Source organism: Lasioglossum baleicum, unplaced genomic scaffold, assembly GCF_051020765.1.
Source record: "Lasioglossum baleicum unplaced genomic scaffold, iyLasBale1 scaffold0037, whole genome shotgun sequence".
Taxonomy (NCBI): Eukaryota; Metazoa; Arthropoda; class Insecta; order Hymenoptera; family Halictidae; genus Lasioglossum; species Lasioglossum baleicum.
Window position 1 is genome coordinate 461,335 of NW_027469097.1, and position 14,441 is coordinate 475,775.

Sequence of the window (14,441 nt, forward strand, 5' to 3'; positions counted from 1 at the left end):
AAATAAAGATTAAATTTGGAAAATTTAAAATAAAATTGCCCAATAATGTTAAAATTAAATGACCAGAAATTAAATTAGCACGTAATCGAATTGATGAAGCTAAAGGACGAATAATATTTCTAATTAATTCAGTAATTACTATAAAATATATTAAATATAAAGGTGAATTTAATGGTACTAAATGAATAAAGAATAATTTATAAGAATTAATTATTACATGTAAAATTAAAGCTATTCACAATGTTAATTATAATATTAAATTAAATGATAAATGTCTTGTTGGAATAAGTACATAAGGAATTAATCCTAAAAAATTAGTAATAAGAATATATATTAATAAACTTACAGGAATAATAATATTTGAATTATATTTATAATTTATAATGAATTCTATACATATTAATTTAATAAATTTAATAAATAAAATATTAATTAAATTTAAAATAATATAATAATTATTGAATAAAATTATATAAAATATAGTAGGAAAACAAATAAATATTCAATTAGAAACAAATTATCTACAAATATTTATTCTAAAAATTGGATCAAATATTTCAAATTAATTTATAAAATTAATACTCATTTATAAATATTAAGTTTTTTTTTATTATAATTTAAATTAATTAATATATAATTTAAATTAATTATTAAATACAATAATTTAAAAATTATAAAAATATATAGTTCACACAAAAAAATTGGTCTTATTTGTGGGATTCATTAAAAGTAATTTTTACTATTATTGATTTAAAAGATCAATTCTATTAAATTTAAGATACTTAATGATTTAAATACTTAAAAAATAATAATGGGTATTAATTTTAAATTGACAATTTAATGTCATATATTTTAACTAATTTTTAATTTAAACTTTATTTTTAATTCATTTTACAAAATTAGTTAAAAATGTTTTTTCAAGTGTAACAGGCATAAACCTAAAATTTATTAATACAAACTTCAGAACATTGTCCTAAATATAATCCAGCTCGTAAACAAAGTTAATTAAATTGTTTAATTCGTTCTGGAATTGCATCAATTTTAACACCTAAAGATGGTACAGTTCAAGAATGAATTGCATCAGTTGATGAAACTAATAAACGTAAATGTAATTTTATAGGAAAAACTATTCGATTATCTGTATCTAATAATAGAAATTGATTTATTGATTCATATATTAATATATATGAATCAAATTCAATATTATTATAATCAGAATATTAATAAGAACAATATCATTGATGATCAATTGATTTAATTGAAGGAAAGGATTTAATAATTCATCAATATAATATAAAATCTTTAAAGCTTGAAAGCAAATAAATAATAAAGTAATTGTTGGAATAATTGTTCAAATTACTTCAATTAAATGATTTTTTAATAAATATAAGTTAATAAATTTATTATTTAAAATATCAACAATTAAATATGAAATAAGAAAAATAATTATTAATATAAATATTATAATAAAATTTTGTAAATAAATTAAATTATCATAGTAAAAAGAATTTGAATTTTGAAAAAAAATATATTTCACGTTGCTATTTTTAATAATAAAATTCAATTTTATATAATTGAATTTTAAATTCATTGCTCTTTTCTGCCATATAAAAATTTTTTAGTTATTAAAATTCAACACTCATTAAATGAATAATTTACTGGAGGAAAATTTATTAATCATTGTAAAGAAGATAGAAAATATTTAAATAATAATAAACGTTTATAAATTAATCTTTCTAAAATTCAAAATAATAAAAAAATTATTCTATTTAATGGAATAATAGAATCAATTGAAGATAATAGATTTCAACAATAATAAGAATCAGGATAATCAGAATAACGACCAGGTATTCATATTAAACCTAAAGAATGTTGAGGAAAGAATGTTAAATTCACTCCAATATATGTTATTAAAAATTGATATACTAATAATTTTTTTATTTAATATTAAACCAGTAATTAAAGGACATCAGTGAAAAAACCTTGAAATAATTAAAAAAATACAGCTCCTATTGATAAACCATATTGAAAATGAGCAACAACATAATATGTATCTTGTAAAATAATATCAATAGATGAATTGGATAATATAATTCCTGTTAATCCTCCAATTGCGAATAGTAAAATGAAACCTAATGATCATATAATAGAATTATTTACTTTAAATTGTGAACCATAATCAGTTGCTAATCATCTAAAAACTTTAATTCCAGTAGGAACAGCAATAGCTATAGTTGCTGAAGTAAAATAAGCACGAGTATCTACATCTAATCCAACAGTAAATATATGATGAGTTCAAACAATAAAATCTAAAAATCCAATCCCTAATATTGCATAAAATATTCCTAAATTACCAAATACTTCTTATTTACCACTTTCATTTATAACAATTTGAGAAATTAATTCAAAACCAGGTAAAATTAAGATATAAACTTCTGGATGACCAAAAAATCAAAATAAATATTGATATAATGCAGGGTCTCCTCCTCCTATAGGATCAAAGAAAGATGTATTAAAATTACGATCAAATGGTAATATTGTAACAGCTCCTGCTACTACAGGTAAAGATAATAATAATAAAATTATTGTAATAAAAAAAGATCAAGGAAATAAAGGTATTATATCTAAATCTAGTCTAAAATTTTGGATTAATATAATTGTAGTCATTAAATTTGTTGCTCCTAAAAGTGATGAAATACCAGATATATGTAAATAAGAAATTGTAAAATCTACAGAAGGAGATGAATGAAAAATATAATTAAATAAAGGTGGACATACAGTTCATCCAGTTCCAGATATAAAATTAAAAATTCTTCTAGTTAATAATAACAATAGTGAAGGAGGTAATAATCAATATCTAATATTATTTATTGGAGGAAATGATATACCAGGTGATCTCAATATTAAAGGAATTAATCAATTACCAAATCCTCCAATTAAAAAAGGTATAATTATAAAAAAAATGATTAAAAATGCATGACTAGTAATTACAGAATTATATAATTGACCATTATTTAAAAATATTCCAGGAATTCTTATTTCTACACGAATTCAAAATCTTAAGGATGAATCAATTGTTCGTGATCATACAGTTAATATAAAATAAAGAATGCCAATATCTTTATGATTTGCTGATATGAATCACATAATTAAAATTAAAATTGAAATTTATTTTTAATTTTGAAAAAAAATTGTTTTTAATTTAACTTTAATTTTTTTAGTATTAAAAATTTGTTTTTGAATTTTCATTAATAAATTTACAATTTATTTCTATTATCAGACATAATACTTTTTATATTTATTAGTTATTAATTATAGTTTAAAAAACATTAAATAGCAAATATAAAATTATGTAAATAAACTATATTAAGTATTTCATTTTTATAGTATATAAAATATAAATACTATTAAAATATTAAGTATTGAATAAAATAACATTAAAAAATTAAACTTAAAATTAAAATTAATACAAAATTAAAAAAAAATTAATATTTATAAATAAAAATATACTAATTTTTATATAACAATATAAATTAATATTTCTGATTAATAAAATTAGAAGTCTAATAAATATATTATATTCAATAATATATATAAAATTTTTAATTAATAATCATTTAATAGTAAAAGAAAAAAAATTGGTAATATTGAATATATTAATAAAATTAATAGAAATAAAATAATTAAATAATTTTTATAATTTAGTATAAAATTATTTAAATTATTATTTATAAAATTATATTTATATAATATAAATAATAATATATAAATAATTAATATATTAAATAATGTTAATGAATAAAAATATTTTTCGTTAATATAATAAACAATAATTTATATATAATTTAATATTAAAGCTGAACATCTAATTATTCTTTTCATATTAATTAATTTTAATTTATAAATAGATAAATATATAATTCTAAGAGTTCCAAAAAAAATTATTTTGTACTCTAATTTTAAAATTAAACAATAAAAATTTAAAGTTATAAATTTTATTAAAGTTGAAGAAAAAAAAATAGAATTTCAAATTATTAACTCATAAGATTTAATTATTATAAAATGAAAAGGAAATAATCCTAATTTTATTATAAATGAAATAAATAAAAAATAATTTAATAAATTTTTTAAATAAATTATTTCAACGAAATTTATAAAATTTATTATATAAATTACCAAAAAAATTCTAGAAATAATTGATATATAAAAAATCAATGAACTCGATAATTTATTATTGGAATTTTAATTAACTATTCTAATTCTATTAAATATTACAATCTCAAAAATAAATCTCTATAAAATAATATTTGATAGTATTAAAAAGAATGAATATAATATATATATTAAATATATGAAAATTGGAGATTTATATTTTAAAATTAATTTGCATAATTTATTCAAAATTAAATTATACCATAATTTAAAAAATTATTTTAAAATTTTTGTAACTAATAATAGTAAATAAATTTTCATAAATATCCTGTCAAAATATTTCTTTTTTCCGGAATATTATTATTATATATATATATTTGTTTTTTTAAATGTAAAAGCATATAAAATTTTGAATTTTAAAGAATTAATTCAGTTGATAATATATATATATATATATATATATATATATATATATATATTAAATAATTTGAATAAATTACTATATGTATATATATAATAAATTACTATAAATAATGAATAAACCTATAAAATAGTAAAATAAATATATATATCCTTAAATAAATTAAATCAATAAACCTATCAAATATTAAAATTAATAATTTTTAATATTTATAGGTTTTATATTCTTAAAGATATTAAATAATCAATAAGCCTATAAGTATTAATAATATCCATAAATAAATTAAATTAATAAACTTATAAAATATTAAAATAAATAATTTTTAATATTTATGGGTTTTGTATCCGTACATAAATTAAATAATTAATAAACTTCATTAACTAAATATTTATTTAATATTCATGGATTTCAAAAAAATTATTACAAAATAATTAATAAACCTACAAATATTATATAAATCACATATTGAAATATAATTATTTAATAAATTAATATTATAATTTAATTATAATTATATTCTACTGAACAAAAATAATACAAAACTAATTATTTATACCACTAAAATAGTATAAAATTGATTATTTATAATAAATTAATTTATACTACTTGACTAAAATAGTATAAAATTAATTATTTATAATAAATTAATTTATGCTACTTGACTAAAATAGTATAAAATTAATTATTTATACTACTAGAATAGTATAAAACTAATTATTAAATATATATTTCATATAAAATTATATTTTACAATATATCGATACATTATGAATCTATATGCTTAATTATTAGCTTATTTATATTTTAAATTTAATAAAATTTGTCAACAGTAGAAAATTTCAATAGAACAAATTTTCATATTATATATGCAATAAAAGTAACTCGCCACAATACTAGTCGAACCAGGTAGTCCGTATCTGAACCCGCTGAACAGTATTGGCATTAGACACGCAATTTCGTGGTATGAATATTATTTAACAGAATCAAACCGTTGTTGAACGTTCCCTATTGCTATATAGTCAAACTTTCTACCGAAGGCCTTACTTTCGGAGAAGCTAACCCGCTGCATCGAGATTATGTCTTCGTGTTTAGAGGAACATATAAGTATATACTTTAGTCACGGGCATATAAATTTCATGTATGAATTCAAAGATTGAGTGTTAAACATATCGAGGAAGTTACCACCTTCCCTGAGTGCCGAACAGCCATGTCGATATATTCACGTATCCTGCGATTCCGAAAGTCAAAGGAAGTATTCCGGGTACAAATACGCTGAGTATTAATGGCAATAGACACCTTAATTCAAGGTTTGAATACTAAAGTAGAGCGTCAAACCGTTTAAGAACGATACCAATTGGTATCAAGTGAAACGTTTACCTAAGGCGTAATCTTCCGCGAATCTCACCGGCTTCATCTTGAGTATAACTTCGTGTTCAGAGAAAGTAATTAGTCTTCATTCCAGTGGTGGGCAACTTAACTTCATGTATGCATTAGAAGATCGAGGGTCCAAGCGGTTGAAAACGTTGCCACTATCTATGAGAGTGGAACCGCTACGACAATAGCTTCACCAATCCTGAGATTCGGAGAGGCAATTCAGGTATTACGGAAGTACATCCCCTGAACGGTACGGGCAGTATACACCTCAATTCATGGTTTGAATATTATAGCAGGCAGTCAAGCCGCAGTAGACTATTACCGATTGGTGTAGAGTCAAACACTTTACTGTAGGCCTTACCTACCGAGAAGCTAACCTGCTATATTGAGGGTATTACTTCGTGTTCGGTGAAGCAAGGTAGTAGACATTTTTGTAACGTACACCATAATTTCATGTATATATTAGAAGATCGAGGGCCAAACCCTTTGAGAACGTTACCTCCTTCATAGAGAGACGAACGTTAATTCAATAGCTACACCTGTACTGTGATTTCGAGGGTCAGACCAGGTATTCCGAGAGTCAATCCACAGTGCGATATAGTCAATGGACACGATAGTTCAGGGTTTGCATATTAAAGTAGGGCGTCAGACCTTTGTGGAACATCACCTATTGATATAGTGTCTAACCTATACCGAAGGCCTTAATTTCTTAAATCCTAGCCCGTTGTATAGAGCGTCATACTTCCGGTTCATGGAAACTAATTAGGAGACACCTAAGCATACGGACACCTTATTTTTATATGTGAGTAGCAAAATCGAGAGTCAAACCGCTCGAGAACGAAACCACCTCCTTTGAGAGTCGAACTGCTAAATCAATGGATACATCTGTCCAGCGATTCCGAGGGTCAGACAACGTCTTCCGGGAGTCAATTCACAGTGCAATATTACTATTGGACACGTTAATTCACGGTACGAATATAAGAGTGGAGTACCAAATATTTGTCGGTATAGCGTCAAACACATTACGGAAGGCCTTACCCTCCGAGTTATTAACTGCTGCATCGATGATCTAAATTCGTGTTCAGGGAAATAAGCTATTATTCCGTTTAGGGACGGGCACCTTCATTTCTTGTATGAATAAGAATATCGATATTCACACCGTTCCATTTCGCTACCGCTTTCTTTGTGATTCGCATATCTAAGTCATGAGCTTCACCTACCCTGTGATTCGGAGAGACAAACCAGGTAATCCGCTAGTAAATCCGCTGAAGGGTATTGGCAATAGATACCTGAATTCGCGGAGTGAATATTAAAATAGAGCGTAACAACGTGTGAGAATGCTACCAATTGGCATAATGTCAAACGTTTCATTGATGACTTTACCGTGCAAAAGCATGACGCGCTGTATAGTGGGTATAACTTCGTGTTCAGAGACACAAATCAGTATACATTTTTGTGACGGGGGCCTTAAATTCACATATGAATAAACAGATAGAGTGTCAAACCGTTCGAGAACGTTTCTACCTTCTTTGAGTGTCGAACGGCTGAGTCCCATAATAGACCCATTATTTCACGGTACGAAGATTACAGCAGAAGGTCAGTCCGTCGGAGGAGAGTACCATTTTCTATAGAGACGTTCTTTTTACCGATTACATTACCGGCATAGTTCAAAACCCGCTTTAGCTAGTGCCATTCTGCTCACGGAATGAAATTAGTAGACATTTTAGCATACGGATGCCTTAATTTCAGGTATCAAAAGAGAAATCGACAGTCAATCCGTTCAAGAGCGATCCTACCTTCTTTGAGACTGGAAAGGTTAAGTGAATAACTTCACCTATCCTGCAATTCCGATAGGCATACCAGGTAATCCGAGAGTCAATCCGCAGTAGATTATTGGCAATAGATACCATAGCACAGTGTTTGATTATTAAAGTACAGTGTCAACCATTTGTACACCGTTAAATAATGGTTGTAATGTTGAAAGTCATACCGAAGACCTTACCCTCCATGAACCTAACCAGTTGTATCTTGTGTATAACTTCGTGTTCGGAGAAACAAATTAGTCTCCATTTCCGTGACGGGCACCTTATCTTCATGTATGAATTGGATAATCGAGGGTCAATCCCTTCTAGGACGTTACTACCTTCTGTGAGAGATGAACGGCTAAGTCAATAGCTTCCAATATCCTCTGGTTCGCAGAGCCAAACCAGATACTCCGGAAGAAAGTCCTATGACGTGGTTTGGGAATAATTCCCAAATAATACCTATATATATACGAATAATAATAACCTTAATTCGCGGTGTGGATATTACAGTAGATCGTCAAAACGATTCAGAGGGTTACCAATTGGTATAAGGTCTAACGTTTAAGCGAAGCCCATACCTTCCCCGAACCTCAGCGGCGACATTGAGAGAATAAATTCGAGTCCACAGAAAAAAATTAGTATTCGTTTCCGTAACCGGCACATTAACTTCATGTACAAATTAGATGATAGAGGGCCAAACCGCTCCAGATCGGTGCCATTGGTATACAAAAAGGGCATGACACTTTACGAATTGGTAAACTTCTCCGACGGTATGATTTCCGCGATTAATGTTCATGCCGTGCATTAAGGTGTCAATTGCAGGAATAGCTATTGTCTTAGTCGTTCGATATTCAAAGATGGCGGTAAAGTTCTCGAACTCCGTCACACACGATCTTCTAATTCTAACATGACAATAATGTGCCCGTCACTGAAATGGAGACTAATTTCCTCCACTGAACACAAAGTCACACTCTCGATACTGCGGGATAGCTTCGCCGAATGTAAAGCTATCAGTAAAGTGTTTGACTTCGTATCAATTGTCAATGCTCTGAAACGGCTTGGCGGTCTGAATTAATATTCAAACCGTGAATTACGGTATCTATTGTGAATACTGTTCAGCGGATTTACACCAGGAATATCTGGCTTGACTCTCCGGATCGCAGGATAGGCAAAGCTATTGATTGAGCCGTACGGCACTCACAGATGGTGGTAACGTTCTCGATTGATTTGACCCTCGACCTTCTAATTCAGACATGAAATTAAGGCATCAGTGACAGAAATAAAGACTAATTTCTTTCTCTGAACACCAACGGATACTCTCGATACTGCCGGTGAGGTTCGCGGGAGGTAAGACCATTGGTTAAACTTTTGACTTTATTCCAAATGGTAACGCTCTCAAACGATTTGACGGTATACTTTAATAATCCAACCGTGAATAAGTGAGTCCATTGACAATTCTGTGCAGCGCGTTTACTCCCGGAGCACCTGATATGACTATCGGAATCATCGGATAGGAGCTGCAATTGAATTAGCTGTTCTACTCCCATAGGAGGTGGGAACGGTATCGTAGGGTCTGACAATCGGCCTTCTAATTGATTCACGTAATTATGGTTCCGGTCACTAAGATATATACTGCATTGATGCTCTGAACACCATGTTATAATTTCGGTACAGCGCGTTAGGCTTTCGGTGGGTTAGGTCTCCAGTACTGCCTTTGAATTTATACAAATTGCGTCGCATTCACAATCGGATTAACGGTTTTCTTTAAAATTCAATCCGTGAATTAAGGCGACTATTGGTAATACCGTTTAACGAATTTACTCCTGGAATACCTACTCTTGCTTTCGGCATCTCAGGATAAGTGTAGGTATTGACTTAGCTCTTCTATTCTCAAAAGAGTTGCTAACGTTCTCGCTAGGTTTAACCACCAATCTTCTAATTCATTCATGAAGTTATGGTGACCGTCACTCAAATGCATAACAATTTTCATTATATTCCCGATACAGCGGGATAGCTTCACGGAAGGTAAGTCTTTCGGTAAATAAATTTGTCTCTACACCAATGACGAGCGTACTACAACGGGTTGTCGGTCTGCTTTAATATTCATACCGTGAATTAAGGTGTCCATTGCTAATACTGCACTGTACATTGACTTCTCGGATACCTCACCACACCCTCGGAACGCATGATAGTTGTAGCTACTGACTATGCCGCTCGATCCTCATAGATGGTGGTACCGTTATCAGAAGTATCTACCTTCGGTTTTCCAATTCATACATCAAATTAAGGTTGCCGTCACGAAAATCTAAACTGACTTGCTTCTCTGAACACAAAGTTGTCTACACGATACAGCGGGTTAGCTTCACGGAATGCAAGGTTTTCGGTAATATGTTTGACACTATACGAATAGGCAAAGCTGTACAAGGGTTTGATGCTCTGCTTTGATATTCATACCGTGAAATAAACTGTCTATTGCCAATACTGTCAAGCGGATTAATACTGGAATATCTGGTATGACTCACGGAATCTCAGGATAGGTGAAGCTATTGACTTAGCCTTTCGTATCTCAAAGAGGGAGGTAACGTTCTCTTACCGTTTGACACTCGACCTTCTAATTCATAGCGGAAATTACGGTGCCTGTCACTAAAAGGTATACTAATTCGACCCACAGAACAACATGTTATACTCTCGATACAGCGTGTTTGATTTTCGGAGGGTAAGATCTGCAGTAAACCGTTTGACTTTATAACAATTGGTAACGCTAGCAAACAGTTTGACGCTCTACTTCAACATTCAAACGGTGAATTAAGGTAACTATTGCCAATTATGCTATGCGGATTTACTCCCGGAATACCTGGTTTGACTCACTGAACCACAGGATATGTGAAGCTATTGACATAGCCGTTCGTCTCTTACAGAAGATTGTAGCGTTCTCGAACGGTTTGACCCCCGATATTCTATTCCATACACGATGATAAGATGCCCATTACTGAAATGAATACTAATTTCGTTTTTTGTACCCGAATTTTCATTACCGATACAGCGGGTTAGGCGTTCGGAGTGTAAGGTCTCTAGTAAATCGTTAGAATATATAAAAATTGGCAGCGCACTCATACAGCCTGATGGGTTATATTAACATTCAAAACGTAAATTGATGTGTGTATTGCCAATAATGTTCAGCGGATTTACTCCCGCAATACCTGGTTTTGCACACGGAATCACATGACAGGTGCAGTTATTGAATTAGCCGTTCGTCTCTCATGGAAGGTGACAACGTTCTCGAACGGTTTGGCACTCGTTCTTCTCATTCATGCATGAAATTAAGGTGCTCGTCACTAAAATGAATACTAGTTCGTTCCTCTGAACACAGTGTGATACTCCCGATAAGGCGGGATCGTTTTTCGGATGTTTAGGCCTTCTGACATAAGGCCGACCATACACCTATATGTAATAGTCTACAACTGCTTGACCGCATGCCTTAATATTCAAACCGCGAATTGATGTGTCTGATGTCAATAATCTTCAGCGAGCTTACTCTCGATTTACCCGGGATGACACTGCGAACCACAAGATAGGTGTAGCTGTTGGCATAGCCGTTCGTCTGTCACAGAAGGTGGTATCGTTCTCGAACTGTTTGAGCCTCGACCTTCTCAGTCGTGCATAAAAACAAGGTTCTCGTCAGTAAATGTATACTAGTTGGTAACTCTGAACACGGTGTTACACTCTCGAAACGGCGAGTTTGCTTCTGCGAAGGTAAGGCCATCGGTAATGTGTTCGACTTTATATCAACTAGCAATGCTCTCAAACGGTTTGACGATCTACTTTTTTATTCTAACCGTGAAATAAGGTGTCTACTGGCAATACATTCAGCGAACTTACACTCAGATTTCCCGGGTTGATTCTCGGCATCGCGGAATAGATGAAGCTATTGACTTAGCCGATCGTCTCGCACAGACGGAGGTAACTTTCTCCAACGGTTTGACCCTCGACCTTCTAACCCGAACATGATGTTAATGTGCCCGTCACCGAAGTGGAGCCTAGTTTCATTCTCTGAACACGAGGTTATACTCTCTCTACAGCGGATATATCTTTTCGGATGATAAGGTGTTCGGTAGAGCGTTTAACTTTATAGCAATTTGTAACGTTCTCGAAGGGTTTGACGTTATATTCTAATATTCAGACCGTGAATAAAAATATCCATTACCAATACTGTTCAGCGGATTTGCTTCCGGAATACCTGTTTTAACTCCCGGAATCGCAGGATGGGTGAAGCTATTGACTTAGCCGTTTGACTCTCACAGATGGTGGCAGCGCTCTCGAGTGGTTTGACAATCTATCTTCTAATTCGCACAAGAAATTACGGTGCTCGTCGCTAAAATATATACTCGTTCGTACCTCTGAACACTCTGGATACAGCGCGTCTGTTTTTCTGAGGGTTAGGAATTCTGTAAGGAGTTTAACCATACACGAATAGGCAATGCCCTACAACGGCATGTCGCCTTCATTAATATTGAAATCGCGAATTCAGGTATCCATTGCCAATACCGTACAGTGGATTTACTACCGGAATACCAAACTTGACTATTAGAAGCGAAGAATACGAGAGGGTATTGACACACCTGCTCGTCTCTCACAGAAGGTGGCATCGTTCTCGAACGGAAGGACCCTCGATATTTTAATTTATCCAGGAATTTAAGGTGACGTCACTAAATTGTATAATAATGTATTTCCCTAGACACTTAGCTATACTCTCGATGCGGCGGGTTAGCTTCTCGGAAGGTAAGGCATTGGGTAAAGCGTTTGACTTTTTATCAATTGGTAACGTTCTCAAACGGTTTGACGCTCTACTTCAATATTCAAACCGTGAATTAACGCGTCTATTGCCATTACTGTTCAGAGTATTTACACCCGGAATTCCAACTTTGGCTCTCGAAATCACAGCATATGTCAAGCTATTGACGTGGCCGTTCGACTCTTAAAGATGGTAGCAACAATCTCGAACGGTTTGTCCCCGTTTTACATATTTATACATGAATATGTTCTGTACGACTTCAAAAATATGTACTAATTTGTCTCCGTGAGCAATATGTAAGACACCGGCTACAGCGGATTAGGTTCTCTTAAGGTAAGGTATTCGGTAATGCGAATCAGTTTGTTCGAATAGGTAATGTTCTCCGAAGGCATGACTTCCTCGATTAATATTCATGCCGTGAATTAAGGTGTCAATTGCCAATACTTTTTAGCTGATTTAATCCCGTATTACCTGATATGACGCTCGGAATCGCAAAGCAGGAATAGCTATTGTCTTAGTCGTTCGATCTTCAAACATGGCGGTAGAGTTCTCGAACTCCGTCACACACGATCTTCTAATTCTAACATGATGTTAATGTGCCCGTCACTGAAATGAAGAATAATTTCTCTCTCTGATCAAGAAGTAATACTCTGAATGAAGCGAGTGAGGTTCGCGGATGGTAAGGCCTTCGGTAAAACGTTTGACTTTATATCAATTGTGAACGATCTTGAACGGTTTGGAACTCTACTTTAACCCATTTGCATCATCGCTGTACTTATGCTTCCGCATCGAAATATCTGTGACGTTCAAGTGACGACTGACTCGTACTACCACGCGCGGTCGATCGTACTTGCAGTAACGGGCATCGAAATTATTCACCGAGATTATTAAGAATGTACTTCTTAAGCGATTGATACACAGTGTTGTATCGCAAATATCGCATTTTACATTTTTTTTACACAATAGGAAAAACATGTGGTTAAACGTTTTCTGTCGCAATTGAAGGATATTTTGCAATTGGTTAACGAAGGCAACGTAGGCTCGCGGAATATTCCGCGCTTGGTGATAGTCGACTGTCGCGGTCCGCTGATTATTCCGCGATTGGTCCTGGTCGACTGTCGCGGCCCGCGGATTATTGATTCTATTGCCAATGCTGTACAGCGCATTTTCTTCCGCAATATCTGGTTTGCCTTTCGGAGTCATAGAATGGGTGAAGCGTTTGACTTGGCCGTAAAGAAAGGTGGTAAAGTTCCCGAGCGGTTACCCCCGAGGATGATATTTATACACACAAATTTAATGTCCGTCCACTAAAATATCTACTAATTTGATTTCGAGAGCAATAAGCGCGACGCTCGATACAGCGTGATAGATTCTCGGAAGGTGAGGTATTCGGTAAAAATAAAGACTTAATACGAATTGGTAATGCTCGCCGAAGATTTGACTCGCTACTTTGAAATGACTCTCCATTACTGTTTTCGTACATACAAATATGGTTTCCGTCTCCTAAACTGAGTAGTAATTTGTTTCCGTGAGCTCCAAGCATGACACTCGCTGCAGCGGGATAGGTCCTTGGAAGGTAAAGCCTTCGGTAAATCGTAACGCTTCCAATTGGTAACGCTCTCAAATGGTTTGTGACCAGGTACAGAGGAGTACCTGGTTTTATCTCCGAATCGTATGATAGGTGAAGCTACTGACTTAGCCGATCGTCTCCCACGGAAGGTGATAACGTCCTCGTGCGGCTTGGCCCTTAATCTTCAAATTCATACATGAAGTTAAGGTGCATGACACTCAAATGCATACGAATTTCTTCCCTGTATACAGCGTTATACTCTCGAAACGGCGAGTCTGTTTCTGCGTAGTTATGGCCACCTCCAATATGCTTTTCTTTATACTAATT

At 32.1% G+C, this 14,441-nt stretch overlaps 1 pseudogene; it reads right to left on the reverse strand.

Moving 5' to 3' along the window:
- Positions 1–1,851: 1,851 nt before the first annotated feature.
- LOC143219519 (cytochrome c oxidase subunit 1 pseudogene) overlaps positions 1,852–14,441 on the reverse strand; it is a 31,581-nt pseudogene continuing 18,991 nt past the window's right edge.